Below are 27,300 nucleotides of genomic sequence, written 5' to 3'. Positions count from 1 at the left end.
CGGTGCTGCATGCGGCTTGTAAATAAGCCAATAAATGTATATCTTAATCTACCTAAGATTGGTTTCTCTACTACGACAGCATTTAGACAGATTTGGGGAGATAGCAGACCTACAAACTAATTCGAAAAAGTCAGTAAAATTATCATAGGTGATCCCATATCTGCAATTCAGAAGGTATCATTAGACCTGAAAGACGCAAAGCATGTAGATTTTGGGGTGGAGCAAATTAGCTGCTGAGACAGAGCATGTAGATGGGGAGGGGACGTTGAATTGGCAGATCCCTAAATATTAGCATTTAAAGCCATAATTAAACACACTTTAATAACTGAAGTGCTCAAGAGCCAAGTTAACTAGGCATGACTGTTTCCAGCCATCTTTATTAGAAAGTTTGTTGCACAAAAATAGACGAAACAGCTTAGATTTCATATTACACAAATGTAAAATAGTATTCTGAAACATATTTTGATTATACTTGTAAACACCTAAAATTATACACTATGCATTTTACTGTTTTACTCCCAATTTCTTTGTTGGACACAATAAAAAACATGTAAACGAAAGACAATGCTAAACAAATTATGTGTATGTGAAATCTGAAGAGAATTTTAGGGAAAACATACATGAGATAAGATGAACATAACACTTTCAAAACCGTATTTATTCATACGATAAGCAGTGCAATTTGACATGGTGCTAGTAAAATAAGGTAGAAGTACATTTTATTTACTGGACTACAAGCCATCAGGGTAGGATTCAATTTGAGATATTTGGATCATTGCCAACACGGTTAGATTACATTTAATACAGCTGGAAGCGAGCCAACAGACCAGGATACCATTAGCGATAGCTGGTTGCTAGCCAGCCCAGATAGAAGTAGACAAACCTTACACTGTACTTCAAAAGAGAAGTCTGCTTGTACTACCCTAAGTCTAGTGAGTGACATCAGTTTTAACAAATCCATAATGACAACATTTTTGTTGAACAATCCCAGCTGGATACAACTGGAAACTCTAACTACATTTGTGTTTTTGCTATTTGTGCTGTACAGATTAAATTTGTGTTCATCACAGGATCCCAAGTTAGTCCAAAGATTGCTAAAGATTTTTCTGTGTTGGTGAGACACTCCATATTCTGTAGAGATTCCGTCAAGACTCGGTTTCCAGGGATCATGTATTACAGATACACAAAAGTCTGTGGGAACTGTGGGGGCTGGGGAGAATTGCAACAGGAGAATGTATATGCAATGCTGTGATATTGGTAGATTATTATAATAGGTGGCCTGAGGTAAAAAGCACCTAAGAAACAGAATATGATTACATTTTTCAAAGAAGTCTTTGCAATTTGAACATCCACTGTAAGCAAAAAGAGGAACCTACAGTGCGCCTAGATGAGATTTTGGATGATTTTGGCAGCAGCAAATCAACTGTAGAACACAAGCTCATTTTAGGATTTGTGGTAGTCTTCTATCATTTCTTGACTCGTGTTCTGATCTTCGCAGAAATTTCTCTTGGAACGTAAGCACTAGTAGACTTTATCAGCCAAGCCTCTTCATCCCTTCCAGGAGAGCCAACACTGAAACATATTAACAATTGACAGTGCACAAGTAACTCAAGATATCCAAAATATCACAGAAACATACTTCTACTTCATACATTGTTTAAAACAACAGCCACAGGCAAGTAAGAAATGGTGCTTTGGCATATCTCTCTCTCTGACAAATGATCCTATTACGTGCAAAATGACAAGCTTAACTTTTCAGAATTTAATTTACTTGTAAGCTCTTTGGAAAGTGGTATACTAATATACCCAGGGCCTGTAGATTAAATGCTACTAGTGGACATGCGGCACTGATTGTGCCACGCACACAAGTTACTCCTTAAACCTGTCTCAGGCTTGCCACTGCAGAGCCTGAGTGTGCAGTTTTACTGCCACTTCAACTTGGCATTTTAAACCTTTTTATAATACATTCAAAGAAGAGCTCAAGTGCACACCTGTTTCCTTATCACTAGTTTCACTTATCAACGTTTGTTCAGTTTCTGTTGCTTTAGTGTGCAGCTCGGTAACATGGTCTGCCCAAGTGCCAAGTGCAATTGATCAAATTGGAAGTGGGAGCGAATTTACACTCCAACCGGACGCACAGCTTACTCTGTGAATCATGCCACAAAATCTTCCACAATTTATCCTTTTTTCATCAAACCTTTTATTCCTTGTACTCCTTTATATTCCTTTTGTTCTTCAAAACTTTGAATCTTGTCACATGTTGGACACTTAATGTATACAAACGTTTCTTCTGCAACAAATCTGCCAATCCAGGCCTAACTTGATGATATATACATAAACCATCCTCAATAGTGGATCTCTTTAACCCAATGCATTTCGGGCAGAGTCATGGGCTCTTATTTGAAGAGTGAAACAGCAGGAATGAGGCAAATATTGTTTGGCATAAGGAGGGAAAACATCGGGGAGGAGATTACAATGTCAGTTGGATGCAGGTACGCACAAAGGCTAATGGAGGTTTGGCATATGGATACAGGTCACTGTGGAGTTATGTGTAACAACAGGTTATGGAACAGTGTGTGGGGTTATATATGGGCATTAAGGCAAAGAGGGATGGCTATGACGAGTGTGAGAGGCATCACAAAGTATAATTTTAATGGTGTTTAGTTGCCCCTGAGAGGGACAAAGTTAGCTATTAGTAAAAACAGGGCACAGATTGTTTACTGAGGTGCTTAAATGAAGTATAATGGTTTGAGAATAGTGTCTAATGTGAATTTTTAAAACAATTTTAGTGAACCCCTGAGGAAGGGCAATGGCAATTAAATGCCCGAAATGCATTTGGTTAAAGAGATCCACTATTGAGGATGGTTGATGTATATATCATGCTTCAAAGACAGACCTGGATTGGCAGATTTGTTGCAGTAGAAACGTTTGTATACATTAGGTGCCCAACATGTGACAGGATTAAAAGTTTTGAAGAACAAAAGGAATATAAAGGATTACAAGAAATAAAAAATTTGATGAAAAAAGGATAAATTGTGGAAGATTTTGTGGCATGATTCACAGAGTAAGCTGTGCGTCCGGTTGGAGTGTACATTCGCTCCCACTTCCGATTTAAAACATTTTGCCAAGCCTCAAACTCCCCTATTATTACACATAATTCACCTCCCCTCTAAGGTAGGCCCCAGATAGTCCACAGGGCAGGGTGCTGTGTAAGTAAAAGGTAAGACATGCACTGTTGAGTAGTTTTGAATGTCCTGGTAGTGAAAAACACCTAAGTTAATGTTGCAATACTGTGAGGCCTACTCTTCCCATAGGCCAACATTGAGAATTCATTCATAAACTTTTAAGCTGTCATTCCTAATTAGAAACGAGTAACTGTGTCATGTTTTATATCTTTGGAATGGTAATGATAAATCCTTTTTACTGGTAACGTTGGATTTAACACTACTATTTTAGAAATGCCCCTTTTAGAAAGTGGACATTTCTATGCTCTTACAGCTCTGTGTGCATGCAGCCTGTCTCCAATACATGTCTGGGGTGGGTGACAGCTACACTTTGTGCATTCCCTCTAAACACCCACTACCACAAGAAGGTTAGATGTGTCTGAGTACTCATCTGCATTCTGATGGCTCTTCCTGAGCAGGAAGGGAGGGAGGGGCTGACAATTATACCTGAATAGGCAATGCCCTGAACCCACACAAAGGGCTGATTACCCCCTACTGATAGTCTGGAGCCAGGGCTAGGACAAAAGGACCTCTGTGCACTTCAAAGACCGTACTTTGAAGTCAGCCACACTTCAAATGCACAACTGGGTATAAGTACTGGGGCTCTGACCCCACCAAATCAGACACTTCTGGACCTGTAACTGAACTCTGCCGGAAGAGCTGCTGTGCTGCATCAAGGACTAACACTCTGCTGGACTGCTGATCTGGGAGAACTGCTTTTCTGCTGTACCTCCCTACTGCCTGTTCTCTGACTCTGCTGAGGGAGAGCTGGACTCCACAGGGAAGTGAGGCAATGCAGCCACTGTCCGGCTTCAATATTGCCCCGGTCTCTGAACCTCTGAAGAAGATTGTAGCTGCAGTCTGAGCACTGAGCCAGCGGTTCTAGGGGCACGGAGTGTTCAGCGGTTTATCCATCAGTGGCACAGCAGCCCCCCTGACAGTCTGGTTTTGTGGGGCTTGCACCAGCCCCCACCCGATGCTGGGCCTTGACTGGGAGACAGCCCCAGCATGCCAGCATGTGCTCTCTGAACTGAGCTGTGGCCAGGCCTGAGCATGGACAGTGAGTGCCTCAGCAACACCTGTGTCTTGCACTGCTCTTCCAGCAAAAACGCACGCTGCATTACATGGGGGTCTGTCTGCATCTGCAGAGCACTGCAACAGGAGAGCTCTTCTTGCCTCTTAAATGCCAAGCACCCTGAATTAGATTATCCCACACCCAGCAGCGTTTTTGCTGGAAGAGCAGTGCAAGACACAGGGGCACAGACAGTTCCTCCCACTTGGGTCCCAACACTTGAAGGGTGCTCCAGCTTATTGGGGTAGTGCAACAGAGGGGTTAGGGCCTAGCACTCCATGCTTACTCAGAGGACCTCCAGGCATGGACTGCAGATCCCTGCGATACTAATCCTGTGGACTGGTGAACTTCCTTACCCCTCAAAATCTGGTGGTGCACCCCTGCCATAGCACACTAGGGGCACAAACCCTGGCACCTCAGTCAGGCTCTCGTCTCCACCACATAATATGCTGCATGGGTCTCCCCTCTCTCTTATCCTCAGAACCCAATAGCAAGAGACTTGCCAACACCTTGGGAGTGCATGCTGTCTTTTGGCCCCTTGCTCTAACTAGACCTTGCTGAAGGGACTATAGGCCTGGTGGAAGGCATCTTATCAGGGGGCGGAGCAGAGGTGAGATACTGGACGGGCCCTATTCTCTTTTGTCTGGCTGAGTACCCTTGGGCACCATGCAATAACCTAAATTCCTTGAAGATACACTGGCGACCTGTTTATGGAGCAAGCTCCCCCATGCAGACATCAACAAGGATACCCCCCAGGTACAGCCAGCCGAGAGCCCACCCTCAGTGCCGATCTCACAAGACTACATGGACCACTTTTTACAGGAGATTCGCTCCAAAACAGGATTGATTAAAACAGATCTCAAGACTTGCATCAAGGACACTAAGAGGGAGGTCTCCAAGATTGGGGTTGAGTAGATGATCTGGAGCGCACTGTAGATGCCAGGTCTGAGGACCAGGAGATGCTGTGGCGCTTGTAACGGCACTCGAGGAACGGCACATTGAACTACATACTAAACCGGAGGACTTGGAGAACAGGAACTGCCAGAATAGCATACACATCAAGTGGTAGCCAGAGGGGCTTAGGGCAATGAAATCATGTCGTTTACAGCAGAGCTCCTCCACACTATTAGGGGAGATGACAACACCCCCCCACCCATTCTTTATAGGACATACCAAGTGGCCTCTGCCCCGGGTGCTCAGACTCCATCCCTAACATCTTGACACATGTCCATTTCTTCACCTCTATCCTCAAAGCCTCCAAGGACAAAGCTGATCTGGTGTTTCGGAGACACACTATTCATCTGTACCAAGACTTCTCTCCTGTTACACTGCGCCGAAGGTGGGATTTCAAGCCTGTCATAGACAAGCTACGAGAAATGGAAATCCAATGGATGTATGTCGATACTTTGCATACCATTACTTCGCATGATTTTAGTGCGATGTTTTTACTTAGCATAAACCATTACTTCACAAGTTTTAACCGCGCATGCATTTATAACGCGAATGGTTATAAATGTACTATGGTTTATGCTAATTAAAAACATCGCACTAAAATCATTCTTACACTACACTACCTTACACTAACTTACACTGCTTAAACATCACTACACTACCCGAAACCCTAATAGACTACCCCCTGCACGACCTTCCCCCTTCCTGGACCCTACACTCTAACACTACACTTCACCACCCCCCGAAACTAACCTAAACCCTATAATACTACCCTACACTACACAAACACCACACCACTACCCTAAACCACTACTCCCTGCACGACCCTCACCCTTCCCCCAGCCCACTCCTACCACCACAACACTACCCTGCACGACACCCCAACACTACCCTAAACCCTAAAACACTACCCTACTCTACACAAACACCACAACACTAACCTAAACCCTAAAACACTACCCCCTGCACAACCCTCCCCAACCCCAAGTCCTGTTCCTACACCCAAACACTACCCTGCACTACACCCCGACACTACCCTAAACCCTAATACATTACCATACACTACACTAACACCACAACACTACCCTAACCCTAAAACACTACCCCCAGCCTGACCCTGCACCTACCCCCAGTCCCTTCCCTACACTGACACACTACCCTGCACGACCACCTGACACTATTCTAAACACTACCCTATACTACACATACACCACATCACTACCCTAAACCCTAAAACACTAGCCCCAGCACGACCCTACACTACTCAAAGACAACCCTACAACCTAAAAGACTACCCCTGCACGACCCTAAAAAACTACACTTACCTCTCTCTCCTCCGTGGGTCCTTTCTTCTCCGGCTTCCAGCAGCTTCCAGAGACATCAGATCTGCACGTCATTGTTTGGAAACATAAGCTCCTTCCAAACAACAATGTGGATATCGCATACCATTACAACGCATACGTTGTAACAACGCTTGTGATGTAACAACTTGCGTACTAATGGTATGCGTTGTAACATCGCAAGCATAGTAACGCTTGCGACGTAATGGTATGCACACTAGCAGCCGTGCACTAAAGGCTGTTTACCAAATCCAATATCAATGAGGGCACAACGCCACACTACTCTCTGCTTGGGAGGACAAAAGGCGCTCTCTATGATCACTGGTAGAGGCAAAACTGTGGACTTGCCACTGATCCCCGATAGAGAGATCCCTTTCCAGCCCATGCCTCCCCCCCAGGGAAAAGCGGACGTTCATTTGGACTACAGTAAAATCTCCCCGCCAAGACAAACGTCAAGTCAAAACCTCATCCTAGGAGACGAAACAGGATATCATTCAACATCTTCGAAATATGGGGAAGGATACATCCCCGGCACCCTCTGCATCAGGCTCCCTGTAATGGTAGTGACGCTACCATGTCTACTTACACATATCCCCTGCTGCAGGAGCTGAAGATGCGCCCGATCTCATGGCTTTTGGAAGGGCTGGGTCATATTGGGCCAGGGGATCACATTCCTTAAACCTCCCACACCTGAACTTGCTCTTCACCTGATGGTCAGCCCCCCACACTATGCACCCAAGGAGGTTGACTCCTCTGGTGCGTCACAGGTACATTGGTGCCAGTCTCGGATGGAAGAAGATGAAATTGTTGGATCACGTTGGTCTGTTTTATTTGGTTGGTTTAATTACTTTTTTCTCATAGGTCAAACTGCCAGTAAATACTACAGTAGCTATGTGCAGGTGACTGGGCATTCTTTTTATATCAGGTGGGGACTACATGCCATTTTTACCCCCTCTATTGATAGTCTGTGACACCCTATCCTCTTGGAACCGTCAAACCTACACATGAGGGCTATAGAAGCCTGGATTAAGATAGAAAATCCAGGGGTAATCCTGATGCAAGAAACACATATACCAATGTTTAAATCATGGGCTGTGCAGAAAGCTTTCTCATCCTCTTCTGCTGCTGCCCATAGAGCGACAGCTATGTTTTTTAAGTAAGAATATCCAGGTAGAGGTGGTGAACTCTGCGAGTGATCAGGCGGGAAGATGGTGCCGGATCACTTGCAAGGTAAGAAATAGACCCCTGAAATTTGCAAGTTTTTATGCTCCAGTGGAGGATAATCCCACAGTTTATGAAGAATTCTTTCAATATTTAATATTAGGGTCAGGGGAGATAATTGTGGGAGGTGACTTTAATTTGTTGATGAATCCAAAGATCGATTCTTCAACAAAAGGGAAAAAACAGCTAAAGCATCAATCCCTCAAAGTGGTTCAAAGCTACAGCCCAATACTTGATATTGTCGACCCTTGGCGGGCTGCATTTCCTACTGAAACGGCCTACGCTCGTTTTTCAGGGAGATTCCAGTCGTTCTCACGGATTGATTTTTTTCTTATCTCCTGGAGTTTGTGTTTTAAATCACAAAAAAGTCTTCAGAGCAGGATCTCGGACCATGCACTGGTTAGTTTAGAGTTAGAATTAGGGGAAGGTAAGAAAGCCTTAAGAAGATGGCATTTAAATCATCAGTATCTATCAGAGGATACCTGGATTTCCTTAATTAAAATCGAAATTAGAGAGTTTTTCGACTGAAATTATGGCTCAGCCCCTATACATATGATTTGGGACCCTTTAAGGCCTTTTTTCGTGGGCTTGCAGTGGCTAAAGATGTAGAGATCTCAAAGGGAAGGAAAGAGGAAAAACAAATGCTTGAACAAAATTTGCAAAGATTCCTAAATAATTTTCAACCCTACCCCTGCAAACCATCGACAATGGGAGCAGGCCAAACGGAATCTTGCAGAGAATTATTATGTAAAAAGTGAGCTCTCTTATCAGCAGCATAGGCAAAAAATCTATGAGGAGAGTAATTACACCGGCAGATTCCTAGCTTGGCAAGCAAGGGAACGGGCTTTAAGTACCCAAATATTGGCATTAAACTGCCCTATTTCAGGCCACTGCATTGAGGATAGGGAAGTAATACGAGACATTATGCTCAAACATTTTGAGAAGATATATGGTCATGAACAACCCATTAACAAGCCATTGTTGGAAGCGTTTCTTCAGGAAAATGAATTATCCGTTTTAACAGATTTAGGAAATAGCAAGATGATGAGGCTGTTCACAAGAGAAGAGCTAGGGGAAGAAATTAAGAACCTTCCGAATGGTAAAGCCTGTGGTCCAGACGGCCTCCCTTCAGACTTTTTTTAAAAACATTTGCTAGTGAGATTTTGGATTTTTTCCTTACTCTGGCTAATTCAATTTTGGAAGGAGGACCATACCACAAACTTTTAGAGAAGGGAATGTAGTTAGTTTTTTAAAAAAAAGGTAAAAGTGGTGAGGTCCCTAATTCTTACCGCCCGATAATTCTTTTAAATACGGACTTAAAACTAATAACTTTTAGCTAATCGTTTTAATGGGTGTGCGTCGCACTTAATCCACTCTGATCAAAATGGTTTTATTGCAGGAAGGCAATTGGGAACTAATACGCATTTTTTAGCAGAAGCACTGGATTATTTTGACATCCGAAAGATTCCAGCATTAGTTACAATTTTGGACGCTGAAAAGGCCTTTGACTTGGTTATATGGGAGACTTTATTTTGCATTTTAACAAAATTTGGAATCCCTTTCAAAATTATAGATTTGGTGGCGAATCTATATAAGAATGCCTCGTCTAACATCATTTTAATTCTGCGCAGGTCGGTCAGGTAAAAGTAAAAAGGGGAACTAGACAAGGCTGCCCGTTATCTTCGGTGCTATTCGCTTTTTTTATTGAGCCTCTTGCAATTGCGATCAGAAAGAAGCGGCATATTAGTCCTCAGTTTCCGTCTATGACTAAGATTAAATTATATGCCGATGACATTATGCTTTTAATAAAACCTGAAGAGGAATCGCAGCCAAAGCTTTTCAGATGTTTGACTTGTATGAGTCATTTGGCGGCTATAAAATTAATAAAAGAAAAACCGAGATAATTTTGAGTGGATGTACACCGGAGATCTTACACTCCGATATCCTTTCCTGTTTTAATCCGAATCCTAAGCGGTATTTAGGGGTCTACTTCTCACCATTTGTTTCAGATCTGTATGATCTGAATTTTGTTTTGTTATTACGAAAAGTTCAGGACTTATTTTTCCGCCGGGATTCTCTTCCGCTTTCCATCTTAGGAAGGGTTGCCCTGATCAAAATGTCTGTGCCTCCACTGTTTAGTTTTCTATTTTCTATAATTCCCTGCGTACTATTAAATTCCTTTTTTACAAAAATAGAGTCAATGTTTACAGCGTTTCTATGGCATAAGAAAATTCCCAGAATTGCACTCAGCACTTTACATGAGAATGTGGAAGATGGCGGTTTAGCCCTCCCCAATCTCAAAGAATACTATTTTGCGTATTTTGCATAATACAGGTCTAGATTTAAGCAGGGTTTACAGTCGGGTCTTTTTATGAACTTTTTCATGAATTTAATGTTTAAAGACAATCAGATCCATCACCCATTAGCAATATTTCGTTCTCCAAAATTAGTCAGATACAAGTGTCTACACTGGGTTTTTTATAAACATCAGGCCTTTTTTAGACGTTATTCTATCCCACTTATTAATGATATAACTCCCACTGCTGAACTTTTTATCTCAGCAGGTATTAAAGACTCAGCTGTTCTCTCTCAAAACTGGTCGAAAGCTGGGTTTTTGAAGCTCTCCGATTTTGCCCGGAACAATAAATGGATCAGCGTCAGAGAAATGTCTCAATTAATCCCTGGAGATTTTCTCCTCTTAGGGTCATATATTACCCTTAGTAAATTTCTTGAAAATCTCGATTTGTTTCATATTCTTACTCAGAAACAGCTAGTTTATGATCTGTTGGGAGATAAACTAATAAAAAAACCTGGGGAGTGGAAAAAAATGCTAGCTAGAATTAAAGGGTCAGATTTGGAGATTAAGGCAATTACAAAGTGGGGTAAATATGAAAATCAAGAATTTACAGTTAATATTTGGACTACAATCAATAGCTTAAACTTCAATTCAATTAGAGGCGCTAACTGGAGAAGGATGCTTTATTTTAGTAAATGGCTTTTGTATAGAACTCCTGCCTTTATTGCTATGGCCTATCCTAGTCAATCGGGTCAATGTTTCCGTTGCCATATCCATCCAGCCGCAAATTGGACTCACATAACATTACAGTGCCCACTGATTCAGAAGTTTTGGAGTGATATCTGAGTTTTTCACAATAGAATGCGAAATTTCAATTAACTGGAATGACCGATTGATATTGTGGGTCTATGATCCAGATTTACAGGCAGCGCAGAAGCGGATTAAAATACTTTATATTGGTATGGCCGTCGCCAGATCACTTTTACTTCAAAAATGGCGATCGGATTTAATTCCTTCTAAAATTTAATGGATTTGAAAAATGGCTCATGTAAAGAATAGTGAACGAAAATATGCTTTGCGAATAGGGGGACTTAAGAAATTTCAGCAGATTTGGGCAAAGTTCTTTGATCTTGCTCCCTAAAGTTACTATCTGAATCCATTTTCGCTTTTCTAAGTCTGCCATATTGGGTATGAGAGAACATACTCTATAGAAATAGTACTTTTCTGGCTATTAGATCAATCTTGATATAAATAATGGAGATACTTTTAAAAGATGCTAGGTGGGTTATTTTCCTTTTTTAGTTGTTGTTTTTATGACTGTTTAGGATCTACCAAGTATTGATCAATATACGCTATTTATTATGTGTGCAATTATTTTTGATGAAATTTATATGACGTACAGCTAGATTTATTGTATTGTATTACATATGGTCTTCAATAAAAAAAACAAAAAAACATACACATTCTTAGGGCCAGAGCAATTCGGGGAAGAGATGCCCGACCATGCCTTTCTATATCCACTTTCCATCCCTGCTGAGGGGACCATACCACACCGCGGCTCTCCACCCCTCTAACCCCTGACCATGGTGATGGGCATTAAACTACTTTCCCTCAATGTCCACGGTCTCAACTCCCCGAATAAACGCAAGCAGGTCGGGGGGTATATACTGCAACACACATCCGACGTCATATTCCTGCAGGAAACTCATCTTCTGGGAGCAGACAGACATAGATTAGCATATCCGAAATACCCTATAAGTCATTGGGCATACACTAACACGAAAATAGCTGGGAGTGGGCATTTTATGTAAAGCAGGCTTTAGCTCCAGTATCACAAAAGTGGTGAGAGAGAGAGAGGGCCGCTTCTTGACACTACACATGATTCATGGCAAATAGCAGCTCACACTCCTTAATATATATGCCCCTAACACCGCACAGGACTCTTATCTTTGACGCACCCTGTGCGAATAATTAAGAGGAGTAAAGGGCAACATTATAGTTTGCAGCGACTGACTTCAACTTGGTGTGGGATCCAGCGAAGGTCAAAAGCGCAACCACATACCAAGGCAATGAGGCCATGTCAGCACACCTAAAGAGGGACATATCTGACTTAGGACTTCTAGAGGCCTGGAGCTATAAACAACCTGCCGCGTGGGAATATTATTTTTATTCTAATGTCCATACATCATACTCCTGCATCAACTATGTCTTAATACCACATTCCCTCCACCGAAAGCTTGACGTGTCAGAGATTTCTGATACCTCTATTTCTGACCATGCCCACATTGAATTGACTTGGTTTGGCACGCTCTCTCCTCCTAGGGGCCCTCTGCACTGGCATTTACCCCCACGACTACTCTGAGATCCAGTTGATGTGTAGATCCACAAGGGGATCACTGAATACTTCGCTCTTAACTCACTACTGGGTATATCACTACACACAATGTGGGATGGGTTCAAAGCTACCATACAGGGATGACAAGACAAAATAATACTTACATGTCGCAATAAAAGACAACTTGCCATTTTACAAGGCAAACTGTGGGCCCAAAGGAAAAATAGGGTTGAACGTTCCTTTCTAGTGCTTCAACAGTGATATTACGAGGGAGGTAATAAAGTGGGCATGTGCAAAGCTCCAGACTGAAGTCAAGGGATGGGTGATCACTGAGAGCGATAAACAGCAGACGTTCCATGAATACTACCAGACCGTGTACAACGGCAAAGAGGTCTCACCTGTCTTGAGAGAGGATTATCTGGCCTCATGCAAATGGGAACCCCTCCACCCTCAACATGCGGAGAGCCGCGATGCTCCAATCACGTTCCAGGAACCTCACAGCACAGTTCAAGCCCTCCCTTTCTGCAAGACGCCGGGACCAGATGGGCTCCCAGCCAGCTTTTACCAACTGTGCTTGCCTGAATTGAGAGACCACTTGGTGCGACTGTTCAACTCCTTCACATGAGACACGTGCCTCACACCGTCAATGGTAGGGGCAGAGACATCGCTCATACCCAAGCCAGGCAAAGACCTGATGCTTTGCTTGGCTGACCATCCCATTGCCCACCGTAATACAGACGCCAAGATCTTTACTAAGATCCTGGCTACTAGGCTTGAGCGCTACCGCATGCTCCAGCAGTCTCCACCCCCTCACACACTTGTCAGTCTACGTGGCATGCCACTACCACGGAGGGCATATCGCCTAAACAATGGGAAACACTGAGGCAAAACATACCAAAAACATATCGCAGGGAAACCGCACATGAGCACATGTTCCAGTGGTATTACACCCGAGCCCACCTCTCCACCATCTACCCTGGCACGTCTTCCCTTTGTTGGCGATGCAAACCAGAACAATGGGATTTCTGTCATGTCTGGTGGTCCTGCAGCTTCATCGTCACCTTCTGGACTGAGATTTCAAGTCACATCAAAGCCACTGTGGGTATCCCCTCCCAGCCTCCTATGTCACAGTTATCCTTGGGACCACTAGCCTTGAAAGCGATGACCCATGCTGGATGGACACTTGTAAGCTACATATTCCAGGCAGCAAGGCAACTTGTGGCCCTGGAATGGAAAAAGTCAAAGTCCCATTCCGCGTCTCAGTGGTTTTCTCACCTATGGCAAGTAATGGTGATTGAGCATCTCTCATACAACCTAAATAAAATAGCCAGATTCCAATCTTTGGGGCGTCCCTTGATGCAATACCTCACCCATATAGAATTCACTTGTTTCAACCTGCCAAAGCTTAGATCACTACAGCTCTTAAACTAAATCACCCCGCTGGAGCTCCACTTCTCCACTTGGTATATCATTTCCCTATCATAGGAAATGCCTCTGTGATACATTATCACATCACTGAATCGGCAGCAATGTATACAACTGGTCTTGACCTGTAATTCACTCCCCATGTTCTAGTTGTATACCTTGGTTCCTTACCCTTTTTATTTTTCCTCTATATGGTGACTTGTGCTATGGACAATCGTGTACTGTGTCAAACGAACAATGGTCAATGATACTTTTGACAAATCATGCTTTCTGCAGTTGAACTAGCTACTCTGTAATACCTGATCTCCACTTGTACTACAATGTTTGTAGCGACGCAGTCACGTCCTGCTTTTTGTTTTGAAAAATCCAATAAAGAGATTTTGAGCACAAAATAAATAAAAATTTAGCTCATAGCCCTTAGAAAAAGAACCATTAGCATATTCGTATTCTGAAGAGCCACATTGCTGTAGAGATAACCGGAGTACGTCATATCATCGAGCAAGATTCCAAAGCAGCAGCCATGGATCTCACCATCCAGCAGCCCTTCCACAGGTTAATTACTACAGGATGATGATGTAACTGTCCTCTGTTCAGCAACTGCAGCAGCACAACTCCATCTGGGTAAAACTGGGCAGTACTCTATGGGAATAAGCGGGACATGGAAGCAACAGCGGGCTATGCATCTCAACAACTGAGGTTGAGGACACAAGGAGAAGAGACTGCACCAGCGGAACCGCTGCATCAACAGCACAAGGAGGATGATGATTATGTGCTGCATTTTGTTATATATTGCCGCACTGCCCAAAAGGTGTGTGGCTTCTAGAGAAAAAATGACATAATTTTTTAAAAGTCACGGAAGACCATCAAAAGAAAGAACACAGTTGTGCAAAAAATAAAAGAAATTTTAAAAAAAACATAAAAATTATAAAAAATACAAAAATATGGAAAGTTTTCATTGCGCTGTAATGTAGGGGGCAAAGTCGGTAGCGTACTGCTGACTGCTATATTGCCTGGAAAGATTGCCTGTAAGTTTCCCCCCCCCTCTTTTTAAAGAAAAAAACGAAAGGTTATAAAGTAGCTTAATTCTAGCTTGATCCAGCGTTTGCACCTTACTACCCTTCTCTATCGCCTGGCTTACTTGGTTTTGCTCACGTACAGTCTGAAAAGGGAGCATATCTCCTTCAGCTTACAGCCCCTTATAAAGGGGGGCCGGGAAACCAACACAAGCAGCTGTGGCCAGCTGCCATTATCACCCATATCACCCTTGCCTCGCCTTCATCCTCGGCCGCCGTTTTCCTCAAGCCTCGTAAAGAGGGCCGCTGTGGCTGACACTCGTGAGGGGGAAAAGTGCAGGGTGCTTCTCGGCACGGCTCGGCTGTAGGAGCTCCGGCCGGCAGCCGGCATCCATCCGTGCTTAGCTCAGCGTTCACAAAGTGGGCGGAGAATGGGGGGAGCTTCCTGGCGCAAGCGGCTACGTGTGTCTCTCATGGGCTACAGCCAACGAAAGTGAAGAAAGTACCGAGAGCCCATAAGTGGAAAAAACTCAGGAAGGGGAGGTGAGCGGAGAAGCATCAATTCAAAAAATGCTTTTAACTATTTTGAATAAGATTAGGCATTTTAAAAAATCCCAGGCATTGGATATTGCGCAGTTGCATGAAAGATTGGCTAAATTGGAAGTGAACATGTCCAATGCCCCAAAGAGATTAGAATAGGCCGAAAATCGCATCTCCGATCTAGAGGACAAACTATCGGCCATGCAGCAGGACGTGCAAGCTCTGAATAGAAGCAAAAGTCAGATGGAGCTAAGGCTCCAGGACTTAGAAAATTACAATAGGCGTTCAAACCTCCGCCTAGTGGGAATCCCAGAAGGATGTGAAGGCACGGAAGTGGTGGAGTTGGCCGGATCACTACTGAGGAAAGTATTGCCGGAACTACAAGGGGACCTTACAATCACCAGAGCCCATAGGGTCCCAGCACAGAAACAATCAAATGCTAAATTCCTGCGAACAATACTGCTGAACTTTGCGGACTGCAGAGTTAAGGAAAAAATACTAAGCACCGCTATAGCAAAGTGATCCTTCCCCACCACAGAAACTCCACAGTTCAAATTATTCTTGGACATGTCAGCAGCCACAGCACGTAAACGTAAAGGCTCAAGCAGCAATTGTCCAGCAATCAAAGCTCAAAGTACTGGCTAAAGGGACATTTTAGATCTTTGCTGATACCCACGATGCTCAATCACTTCTTGCAGAGCTGTCAGCTGGGAGGGAGTGAGGCTCACCTTGGGTCCTGAAGAGGGTCCTGAAAGGGGTAGTCAAATAGCTCAATAGCTCAGACATTTGTTTGCTTAAGGGTGGACGGGGGGGAAGAGTCAAAGGGCGCATAGGGATGCAACAAATTGGCATCCAGCAAAAAGGGGTGGAAGAAAGGAATAGTGGGTAATTCTGTCCTTCGGGGTGGGAGGTAGGGAGGAAGGTGGAGGGGGTGAAGCAATCACAAAAAAAGAGTTCATGTATGAGTGCTCAAAAAAGTTCTGTGAATAAAACATTACAGGATGCATAGGCTGAACCTTGAAACGACAATTACACTAAGGGTTAGGCTAATAAGGAGGCCTATGTCGCTTTTTGAAAATACAAATGCACTTTAGAAGGCTATATTTGAATACAGTGTCTGCTAAGCGAGTCAGGGGGGCAATTTGTTTATGGTCTGTGTTTGAAGTATTGATCTATGTTAGCACCAGCTACTTTAGATATCCTAGGTACTGTATATACCTTGTATGCACTTTATACTTCTAGCTGCTATGAAATCCAATTGGATGCTTTTTGCACAGCACAAGTCATTTTATGCGCTTTTTACACTTTACAGAGACCTGTTTATCAGCTGTACGAAGCGTATCAGGGCAACATGTTTACAGTCTGTGTTTGCAGTATTGATATATGTTAGCACTAGCCACTTAACATATTATATTCACTGTATATGTTTTGTATGCACTTTAGATTTCTATCTGCTATGGATTTCAATTAGATGCTCTTTGTACAGCACAAGTCACCTTATGCACTTCTCATATTCTATATGCACTCTGACAGGTATTTTACAACTTTAGCCGCTAGGGTATCCAGTTATGAGTGTAATAATCTCTCTAAGGATTGGAGACTTGTTTTAGGCATACAACTTACATGCACTCTAGATCCTTAGATGCTATGAGATTTATTCGGAAGACTCATTTTGGCTTCGGTTTGCACAGCACAAGTCACTTTAAGGCACTCTAGATACTGTAGTTGCACTTCTGATGCAACCTGCAACTAGGGATGGTGTTAGACTTGGCACCTTTTGGCATGTTTCCCCTGAGTTTTTGCTTCCTGCTCTCCCGGTTTTGACTCTGTTTTTGCTGGCGTAGTGTTTCTGCGCACTTTTCTTACTGCCGGTCAGTGGTAAAGTGCAAGTGCTCCTGTGGTAAATTGTGTTATGGATTGGTGTTTCCATAATTTAATATTTAATTTACTTTTTAGTCCCTAGTAAAGTGCACTGAGTGTGCCAGGGCCTGTAAATAAAATACTATTAGTGGGCCTGCAGCACTGATTGTGCCACCCACGTGAGGAGCCGTAAAAAGATAACTCAGACCTGCCATTGCAGAGTCTGCGCGCAGTTGCTAACTGCCATGTCGACTTGGCCAGTGCACACACTTGCCAGTCCCTAACCTTCCCTTTTCTTACATGTCAGGCACCCCTAAGGAAGGCCCAAGGTATCCCTGTGGGCAGGGTGCAGTGTATGTGAAAGGTAGGACATGCCCTGGTGTGTGTGGCATGTCCTGATAGTAAATTACAGCCCATTTCTAAAACGCCACGGTCAGTCAGAACTGTTTGGAATTGTTTGCTCACGATGCCGTGATCGCTTCGGACGGAGCTATCAACATCAAGGAACTGTTTTTAAAGCGTATTTTGATAACTGTATATTTTTAAGTACTGTACTGTGGATTTTTATCGTTTTTGGTCTTGTATATAGAAATATTGGATATTTTCCTAAACTGGTGTGGTGTCCTTTTGTAGTGCTGAAACTGTATTACTGTTGGTTGTGTAAATGCTTTACACACTGCCTCTAAGATAAGCCTGACTGCTCGTGCCAAGCTACCAAGGGGGTGAGCAGGGGTTATTTTAGGAGTGTAACTCCCTTATCCTGATTAGGAAGAAGGGTCCCTATTTGGACAAAGGTGCAAGCCCTTGCCAACTAGAGACCCCCATTTCTAACAGATGGGCTAATAAGAAGGCTTGTTCTGCTGTTTGAATACATATACACCTTAGAACGTCCGACCTGCATACACCGCCTGCAAAGCGAGTCTGGGGGGGTACAGGCTTGCAGGCTATGCCCACAAAATTGGTTTATGATAGCACTAGTCACTTTAGACATTGCAAGCACTTTATGTACCTCATATGGAGACTCAGGTTGCTTTTAGGAAATGCATATGCACCTTAGAAGGCTCTATTTGGATACAGTGTCTGCTAAGCCAGTCTGGGAAGGTGCCAGGTTTATGATCTGTGTTGTACAGCATTGATTTACATCAGCACTAGTCACCTTAGATATTTTAGGTATTGGATATATATTATATGTACTTAGGACTTCTAGCTGTTACAAATTCCGAATTGGGTGTTCTATGTATAACACAAGTCACTTTACGCACTTAGCTGCTAAGATATCTGATTGGTGGGTCTTTAACCATGTTAGCAAAGAGGTCCATTCTTAGCTTTAGTACCAGTTGACAATAAGTGGAAAAGATTTAATTGTACTCTCTTTTAATGCCAATGGACTGAATAACAAGCGCAAGGCCCAGGCAATAGAAAGTTGTCTCAGAAGACATAACCCTGATGCTATTTTTCTACAAAAAAACGATTTACGGAATGCATTGGATGGGAGCAAGATCTTCCAGAAATGGGCTGGCTTCCATTGTTCGGCAAGCGCGGGGTGTGCACAGAAGGGGGTGGGAATATATGTTGGTAAACACGTACAATTCCAAGTAACAAATACGCAGTTGGACCCAGGGGTCAGATGGGTTTTTGCACATGGAAAACTGAATCAGTCAAATGTCACTTTGGCTACAATCTATGCACCAGTTCTCGATAACCCTCTACCCCTGCTCCAGCTCAAACAGGCTCTATCCGGCATCCCTGGCAGGGCCGGACTGGCCATAGCGGGTACCGGGCATTTCCCCGGTAGGCCGCTAGGGTGGGGGCCGGTTTTGGGCCCCTGGGGGCCGTTTTTGTTACCGGGGTCAGCAATATCGGCCCCCTGTAACAAAATCGGCCGAAACCGGCCCTCGCAAACTGCTCAGCTGCACTTCCCCTCACCCCAGGGGTGGCCGGCTGAGCAGTTTGTCAGGGCCGGTTTCTGTTCCCAGTCCGGCCCTGTTCCCTGGGCCTATTATATGGGGGAGGGGGCAATTTTAACGTTCTTCAGAATCCATCATTTGATTCTTCCAAGAAGGCTCGTAAACAAAACAAGCCCCATGTGGCTATTGCTTTGGCTAGCTGTAAAAGTGATTTAGACATGGTAGATCAATGGCGCCTCCAAAACCCAGGAAAACAGGACTTCTCATGCTTCTCGGCAACATACGACACAGCTTCCAGGATAGATTTCTTCCTGATCTTGCATGGCTTTACTATTAATTTGTACGCTCACACTCCAAATGCCTTCCCAGACCATGCACTAGTTAAAATGGTAATAGCTGGAGCGGGGCCAGAAAAAGCACTCAAGAGATGGTATTTTATTAAAATTAATTTAGAAAACGAGAACTGGTGAACAACTAATGAAATGAGTGAATTCTTTGTTAACAATAAAGATACCGCCTCAATAAGTATAGTATGGGATGCATTTAAGGCTACACTACGAGGGATAATTACATCAAAAGAAATCCCTCATCAAAGGTCAAAAAAGGAAAAAAGGCTAGAGATTGACGCAAGACTTGCACAGGCAAATACAGCGTACATAATGATAGAAATTTAGCAACAGAACAAGAGCTGCTACAAGCGAAATTACAAATGCAGCAATATTACTACCAATTAGGGGACACAGCATGGCTTATCTACAAAAGAGGTACGAAGAGAGTGAATATACAGGAAGAAAACTCGCGTGGCAGGAAAAAGAACAGCAGGTCCAAAATAGAATTGAAAACATCAGAGATGAGGAATCAAAAGCTTAACTAACTAGGGGGCATGTTATCATGAAACGGTATTAAAATTAAACTTCCTCTAAAGCGGCGATAATGGGCTTGATAATATGCCCTTGAGAATTCCCATAGAAGCCCATGTTCTGGTGTCAACATGGGCTTCTATTAGAATTCTCTGCAGCATATTATCAAGCACATTATCACCGCTTTAGCAGCAGTTTTCTGCCGCTAAAGCGGCGATAATGTTAACGCCGTGCTTGATAATATGCCCCTAGGTCTGGGGACATCGGGGAGGCATTATAAGAACATTTACCAGCCAGACCAACAAACACTGCCTGACCACATTGTAAGCTTCCTTGACAATCTACCAATCCCCTCCCTAAACAGTGAGATCAGAGAAACATTACTCGAAGGATTTACCATTGAAGAAATAGAAAAGGTGATAGGCTCAATGGTTAACTGTAAAGCGACTGGAGAGGATGGATTGCCGGTAAAAGTATATAAAAGGTTTGCCCCAACTCTTAACGTGCAACTCCTAAAATTGGCTAATCACCTATTAAAGGGGGGTGTACTTCCAGCTTCTTTCCATACAGCAGTGGTAGTCAGCATTCTGAAGAAGGATAAAAATAGGGAAAATATCAACTACTACAGACCAATAAGTCTTCTTAATGTTGACTATAAGATCTTTACAAAGCTCCTTACAAACAGGCTCAATAGAATTGTGGGTTCACTGATCCATGTAGATCAATGTGGCTTTGTGACTGAGAGGCAACTGTCTACTAACACGAAATTTTTAATGGAAGTACAGGATTATTTTAATAAGAATAGCATTGAGGCTCAGGAGTGGTTTTTAGATGCTGTGAAAGCCTTTGTGCCGATGACATGGTTCTATTTTTAAATCCCATGGAGCACACCCAGGAGGAAATTTTAAGAATTTTGGGGAATTCAAGGCAATAGGTGGCTATAAAATAAATAAGGCCAAGACAGAAATTCTGTTATGTAATTGCTCCGCTGACAAACTACTGCCAACCTTCAGACTAGTATATAATTCCCGCCTGAAGAGATACTTGAAGATATATGTGACAGAAAGAGTAGAGGAGCTTTTCATTTGAATTATATCCCCCTGGTACAAAAAGTTAAATGCTGATTAGCAAAATGGAATCAACCCCCAATATCAATACTAGGTCGAGAGGCACTTACACGGATGTCAATCCTACCACTATTTATCTTTGTATTTATTTAACTTTTTATTTGCAGCAGCCCCATGTGCACTACAAACGACTTTTTTAAGGAGATGGATAGTCTTTTTACATTTTCCTATGAGCCAACAAGGTACCAAGTCTAGCATTAAACTACCAGACTGATGAGGGAGGATTGTCCCTCCCAAATATAAGAGAATACTCTCACGCAAATTTTGCACATAACAATCACAGATTTTATACCCAGTCTGACTCCTCAGAGATGGATAATTTTTTGATGGATACAATTTTAAAGGAGTACAAAATTACAGATCCTATGAGAATAGTTAAGAAACCGAAGAAAGTGCGGTATAAAGTTCTCCAATGGATTCTTAAACAAAAAACCCAACTGTTAGCATTTTATGCTATACCCGGAAAAATGGCTACACGAGATTGGCTCATCTTTACACTGGGGAGGATAAGTTGCTGTAAATCGGTGTATTAAAGAAGTGGGAGGACAATGGGTACAGGCAAGTGAGAAACTTTCTTAAATCAGATTCCTGGAAAAAGTGGCCTGAGATAGAAATCGGGCTTATGTACTCCAAGGACATGCTTGAATGGTCATTTATCCACATCAAGTATTTTTTAGAAAATATTGATGCTAGAACGTTAACAGCAAGTTTAGACTTAAGCAAAGCCCTAGAAGCCATTGACAAGCGGTTAGTAAGCGCTTGGGTGAGAATTTTTAATGATAATAAATCTGCTGATATCTATGAAATAGTATGAGATAAATGGCGGAAACAAAGAAGATCTACAGATCCCAAGAGCACCATGGAGCAGAATTAAAAAACGTAATGCTACAGTAATCATAGGTGCCAATTTTAAACTAATGCAATTTAACAGAAAATGGTTACTTTATAGGACTCCATCATTTTTACATAACATATACCCTCAGATTGACGATAGGTGTTTTGGCTGCTCTAGGGAAGGACGAGGCACTTATTCTCATATTGTCTGGGATTGTCCAAAAATTAAGTATCGATGGGAAGAAATTGAGAAATATCTCAGAACAACCTTAGGCCAATCCCTAACTATTGATAACTACATTGCAGTTCTGGTATGCTCTCCAAATGCAACACTGAACAGTTCACAAGAAGAGTGCTTAGTTATATCCGCTTTGGTGGCAAGATCACTAATTGTACAAAATTGGCCTAGTAAAAATGTAGCTACTTTCCAAGCCTGGAGAGCTAAACTCCATAAAGTCAAAGGGCTAGAGAGACAATACGCATTAAGATCAGGGTCTCTTAGGGAATTCGAGAAACGTTGGAACTCCATATGAAATTAGTTTGGGATCTGGGTAAAAAGAATGTTGTTTTAGAAATTGTGCAATCTACGATTGTCTATGGATGTCTTAGGATTCTATGTACTCTCAATTCACAGTTTTTTCTTTTTGATATTGACTTTGTTCTAAGACTAATCTATATTTATGACATGTTATTAACAGCAATCTATACTGAGCACCTACACACTTTACCCTGCATTTGTACACTATATCATGAATTGAACTCTCAATAAAAAAACATTTTTTAAATGGAAAGTTTTAAAACAACAACACAAAAAAACTATTGTCAAGAGTGAAGATTCTAATGTTGCAACATATAATATATATGTAGGTATAGAGATATACACACACACATACATTCATATTTATAAATACACACACAAAGACAGGTACTGCGTCTGAGGTACGCAGTGTCAATGGATTCAGAGTGTGTTCGAAGTTACCACAGGCTGTTATATTGTCACTGTGACCTCTTGTGGGATCTCTATGTGCCAGTAGTGTGCAGTCCACATTTAATATGAAATCGCACAATGTACTTTTACCCCTTTCAAAATGTTTACGCTCTGGTTATAGGGATTGAAGAATAGTAAGTATCTACTTCTTGCTTGTCAACACTATGTTTGCAAACAAAAGATTCTGACAAAAATGATATTACCTTCATTGCAAAGAAAAAACTTAGATGAAAACATTGTGACCTCTTTTTCTCATTTATGTTCACCATTTTTTCAAATTTAACAAATAGTTCCTTCGAGAACAACTTCAGTCATAGACACAAATAGCACCATGCTGAATTGAGAATGTTGTCTAGTTTTCGGGAATGTATGACTTTCAAGGTTGACCCCTGAGTTTCACACTTGTTTTCCCCATAAATTATAAGTAGGCAGACATTGCAAAAACAGTAAATATTGGCTACCACTTTAAAAAACTGTAGTAAACTAAATGTTTTCTTTTTGCCATTCAGCCTGTTTGAAAAAAGTGGGAAAAGGGTGATCTTAGCAAAGCAAGTCTTTTGTTGAGGAACCTTTAGGAAAAAAACATTCACATTTTGGCTTTAATCTTAGGGCCCTCCAGGGAGAATTACAACTCCAGGGTACCCCTCATCAGCACCCGATGTTGCCATAGCCATCCTGGATGGCTACAAGATCACCCGTAGGGACTGCACGAACAGACCGGGAGGAGGAATCGCCATCATCCATAGAAATACACTCAGAATCTCGATCAACACCGAAGACACCCTCAGCTCCTGTACTTCCAGATCCACATTGATCCCAACCCCACCCTCAGAGGAACCCTCATCTACAGACCCCCCCGGACCCCAGCCACAGTTCAGCGACTTCATCACAGACGTCGTCAGATCGCACGCCTTGGGCCTCCACAGACTACATCCTCCTCGGAGACCTGAACTTCCACCTTGAGGACGCCAACAACAGCAACTCCACCACCCTGCTGGACCACCTCGCCAACATTGGACTCAAACAGTTCGTCACGACAACCACCCACTCCACCGGACACACGCTCGACCCCATCTTTTCTGCCAACAGCCACGTCACCTTCAGCCACACCACAAAATCCACTGGACCGACCACCGCTGCATCCACTTCTCCTTAAAAAAAAACACCGCACACAACCACCCGCAACGAATCCCACAAAGCAGCTGGAACAAGGTCACCGAAGACCAGCTAATCACCAACCTCGCCCGAGACCCACCTACCGACCACACTGACACAGCCGCCCACAACCTCAGGCAATGCATCGACGACTGCGCCAACACTCTCGCCCCGATCAAGAAACCCACAAACAGACGCACCGACAGAAGGGCCATCTGGTTACCCACCGACCTCCAGACATCCAAGCAGACCTGCCGAAGACTCGAGAAGTGGCGCCATGAACAGACATCGGACAACGACACAGCCCTCAAAAACGCCAGCCGCAGGCACCACCAACTCATCCGAACAGCCAAAAGGACCTCCTTCAAGGAACGCATCAACAACAATGCACACAACAGCAAAGAGCTCTTCAACATCGTGAAGGAACTCGCCAACCCCAGCTCCAGCTCTTCCGACATCCCGGCGTCACAAGACCTCTGCGTCTCTCTAGCCACCTTCTTCCACTGCAGAATCGTAGACATCCACAACAGCTTCAACACTCAGACCCCCTCCGACAGCTGCCAACACCTCAGACTCACCGCCCTCTAGTCACACTGGCCTCCTGCTCTCCTGGAACCACATAAACTATGAAGACACCATCAAAACCATGAACACCATCCACTCTGGCTCACCATCAGACCCCTTGCCCTCACCACATCTTCAACAAAGCGAGCTCCATCATCACACCCCAACTCCGGAAGATCTTCAACAGCTCCTTCGAGACCGCCACCCTCCCAGAGAGCTGGAAACACGCAGAGATCAACACCCTAGTCAAGAAACCTAAGGCAGACCCAAAGGACCTCAAGAACTTCCGGCCCATCTCCCTGCTCCCGTTCCCGGCGAAAGTCATCGTGAAGATCGTCGACAGACAACTGACCCGCTTCCTTGAAGAGGACAACACCCTGGACTCGTCCCAAACTGGATTCCGCAGCAACCACAGCACCGAAACCGCCCTCATTGCCGCCACCGACGACATCAGGACCCTGCTGGACAACGGCAAAACCATGGCCCTCATCCTCCTAAACCTCTCGGCCGCCTTCGACACCGTCTGCCACCACACCCTACGCACACGCATCCACAACGCAGGAATCCGCGACAAAGCCCTGGACCGGATCACCTCCTTCCTCACCGACAGAACCCAGTGAGTCCACCTCCCTCCATTCCAATCCGAAGCCACCATGATCACCTGCAGCATACCCCAAGGATCAACCCTTTTTAACGTCTACATTACACACAGCTCGCCAACATCGACCAATCGCGCGACCTCAACATTTTCTCATATGCCGAAAACACCCAGCTGATCCTCTCCCCCCACCAAGGACCCCGCCACCACCAAAACCAACTTCCACGAAGGAATGAAGGCCGTCGCCGAATGGATGAAGAACAATCGTCTGAAACTAAACTCGGATAAGACGGAGTTCCTCATCCTCAGCTCCACTCCCTCTGCCTGGGATGAATCCTGGTGGCCAGACCCGCTGGGAGCTGCGCCGACACCCACCGACCACACACGCAACGTGGGGTTCATCCTGGACTCATCACTGTCAATGACCCAGCAAGTCAATGCCGTCTCCTCCTCCTACTTCAACATCCTCCGCATGCTTCGCAAGATCTACAGATGGATCCCAACTGGAACCAGAAGTACGGTCACCCAGGCCCTCGTCACCAGCAGGCTGGACTACGGCAACGCCCTCTATGCGGGAACCTTGGCCAAACTCCAAAAAAGACTTCAACGCATACAGAACTCCTCCGCACGCCTCGTCCTCGACATCCCCTGCCACAGCCACAGCACTGCCCACCTGAGAGACCTGCACTGGCTCCCCTTCAACAAGAGGATCACCTTCAAACTCCTCACCCACGCTCACAAAGCACTCCACGACGCCGCACCAACATACCTCAACAAACGACTCACCTTCTACACTCCCAACCGCCAGCTTCGCTCCGCTGACCTCGCCCCCGTTCCACACATCCACCGAACGACCACCGACAGCAGACCTTTCTCCCACCTCGCCGCCAAGACTTGGAACACCCTCCCCATCGCCTGCGACAGACCTAGGACCTGCTGATCTTCAGGAGACCTCAAGATCTAGCTGTTCAAACAGTAGCAGCTCCCCCCCCCCAGCGCCTTGAGACCCTTGCGGTTGAATAGTGCGCACTACAAACGATTGATTGATTGATTGATTGATTGGTACCTTTAGGGGATGCAAAGTTAGCCGCTTTTGTAGAAAAATGAAGGCTTAGCTGACCATTCAAAAAGTGTGGGGGTGAAAATAAGGAATATTATAAGGAAAGACTATATGGAAGCATGGAGCTTACCTGGGCATTTCAAATTGTTCCATATGTGAATTCACCTTCAACATTAAAGCATTCAAACTGAACAATAATACTGACACATAGACTTTGAAATCACACACCAACTGCAACGACTACCCTGTTGTATGTTGTGTTTGGTTCTTATTTTGAATTCAGCACAATATCCAAGTTAGTAAAGACATCTATAACAAGGCTAGCAACTGCACTCAAAGCCATGTTTCCTAGTATAGCCGGGCCATTGTACAATTCTATTATCTTACCCGTTACAGCCGCTGTATAAACTTAGGGCCTACCTTGCAATATACTGGGATCTTGCTAGAACATTGGGAGGTGTCATTTAGAAAAGGTCACATTATATCGATGTGCATAACATAGTACCCTGACTTTTCTCCTGGAATAGCGGACATCAAATTCTGGAATTGGAGACACCCCATTGCAGTTGGGAAACATGTTTAATAAAGGTAAAGTTACAAGTGATGTAACCGGTTTAGAAGCTTTAGACTAGTCATTGTCGCCTACCGATAACTTGAGACTGAATCAACTGCTTCCCAGTATTTCATCAGACCACTGTAGCAACAGAGTGGATACAGAAACAATACCAAGAGAAATCTATTCCTAATCTTGCACAACAAAGAGTATCTCAAATCTTTGTAAACTGTTAGAAAGAAACTCACAACTATGCAAGTGCAAATATATGGAAAGGTTGTTCCGCCTTAATATCAAACCAAGAATATTGTTGGTACATTATATTGGTGGACAAATACTGTAATTTCAAGAACATTGTAGGGCATAATATGGAATGT

General features: G+C 43.7%; 1 protein-coding gene across 2 annotated transcripts in view; it reads right to left on the bottom strand.

The window, feature by feature from the left end:
- Positions 1 to 346: 346 nt before the first annotated feature.
- The window catches only part of TM6SF1 (transmembrane 6 superfamily member 1), a 507,967-nt gene continuing 481,013 nt past the window's right edge, over positions 347 to 27,300 (bottom strand). For both annotated transcript variants that reach the window (XM_085644277.1, XM_085644276.1), the window contains one exon: positions 347 to 1,572. The gene's annotated coding sequence lies outside the window, so the exon portion shown is untranslated. The remainder of the gene's footprint in view (positions 1,573 to 27,300) is intronic.

Source organism: Triturus cristatus, chromosome 3_1, assembly GCF_964204655.1.
Source record: "Triturus cristatus chromosome 3_1, aTriCri1.1, whole genome shotgun sequence".
Taxonomy (NCBI): Eukaryota; Metazoa; Chordata; class Amphibia; order Caudata; family Salamandridae; genus Triturus; species Triturus cristatus.
This window is presented reverse-complemented; position numbering and strand designations above follow the sequence as displayed.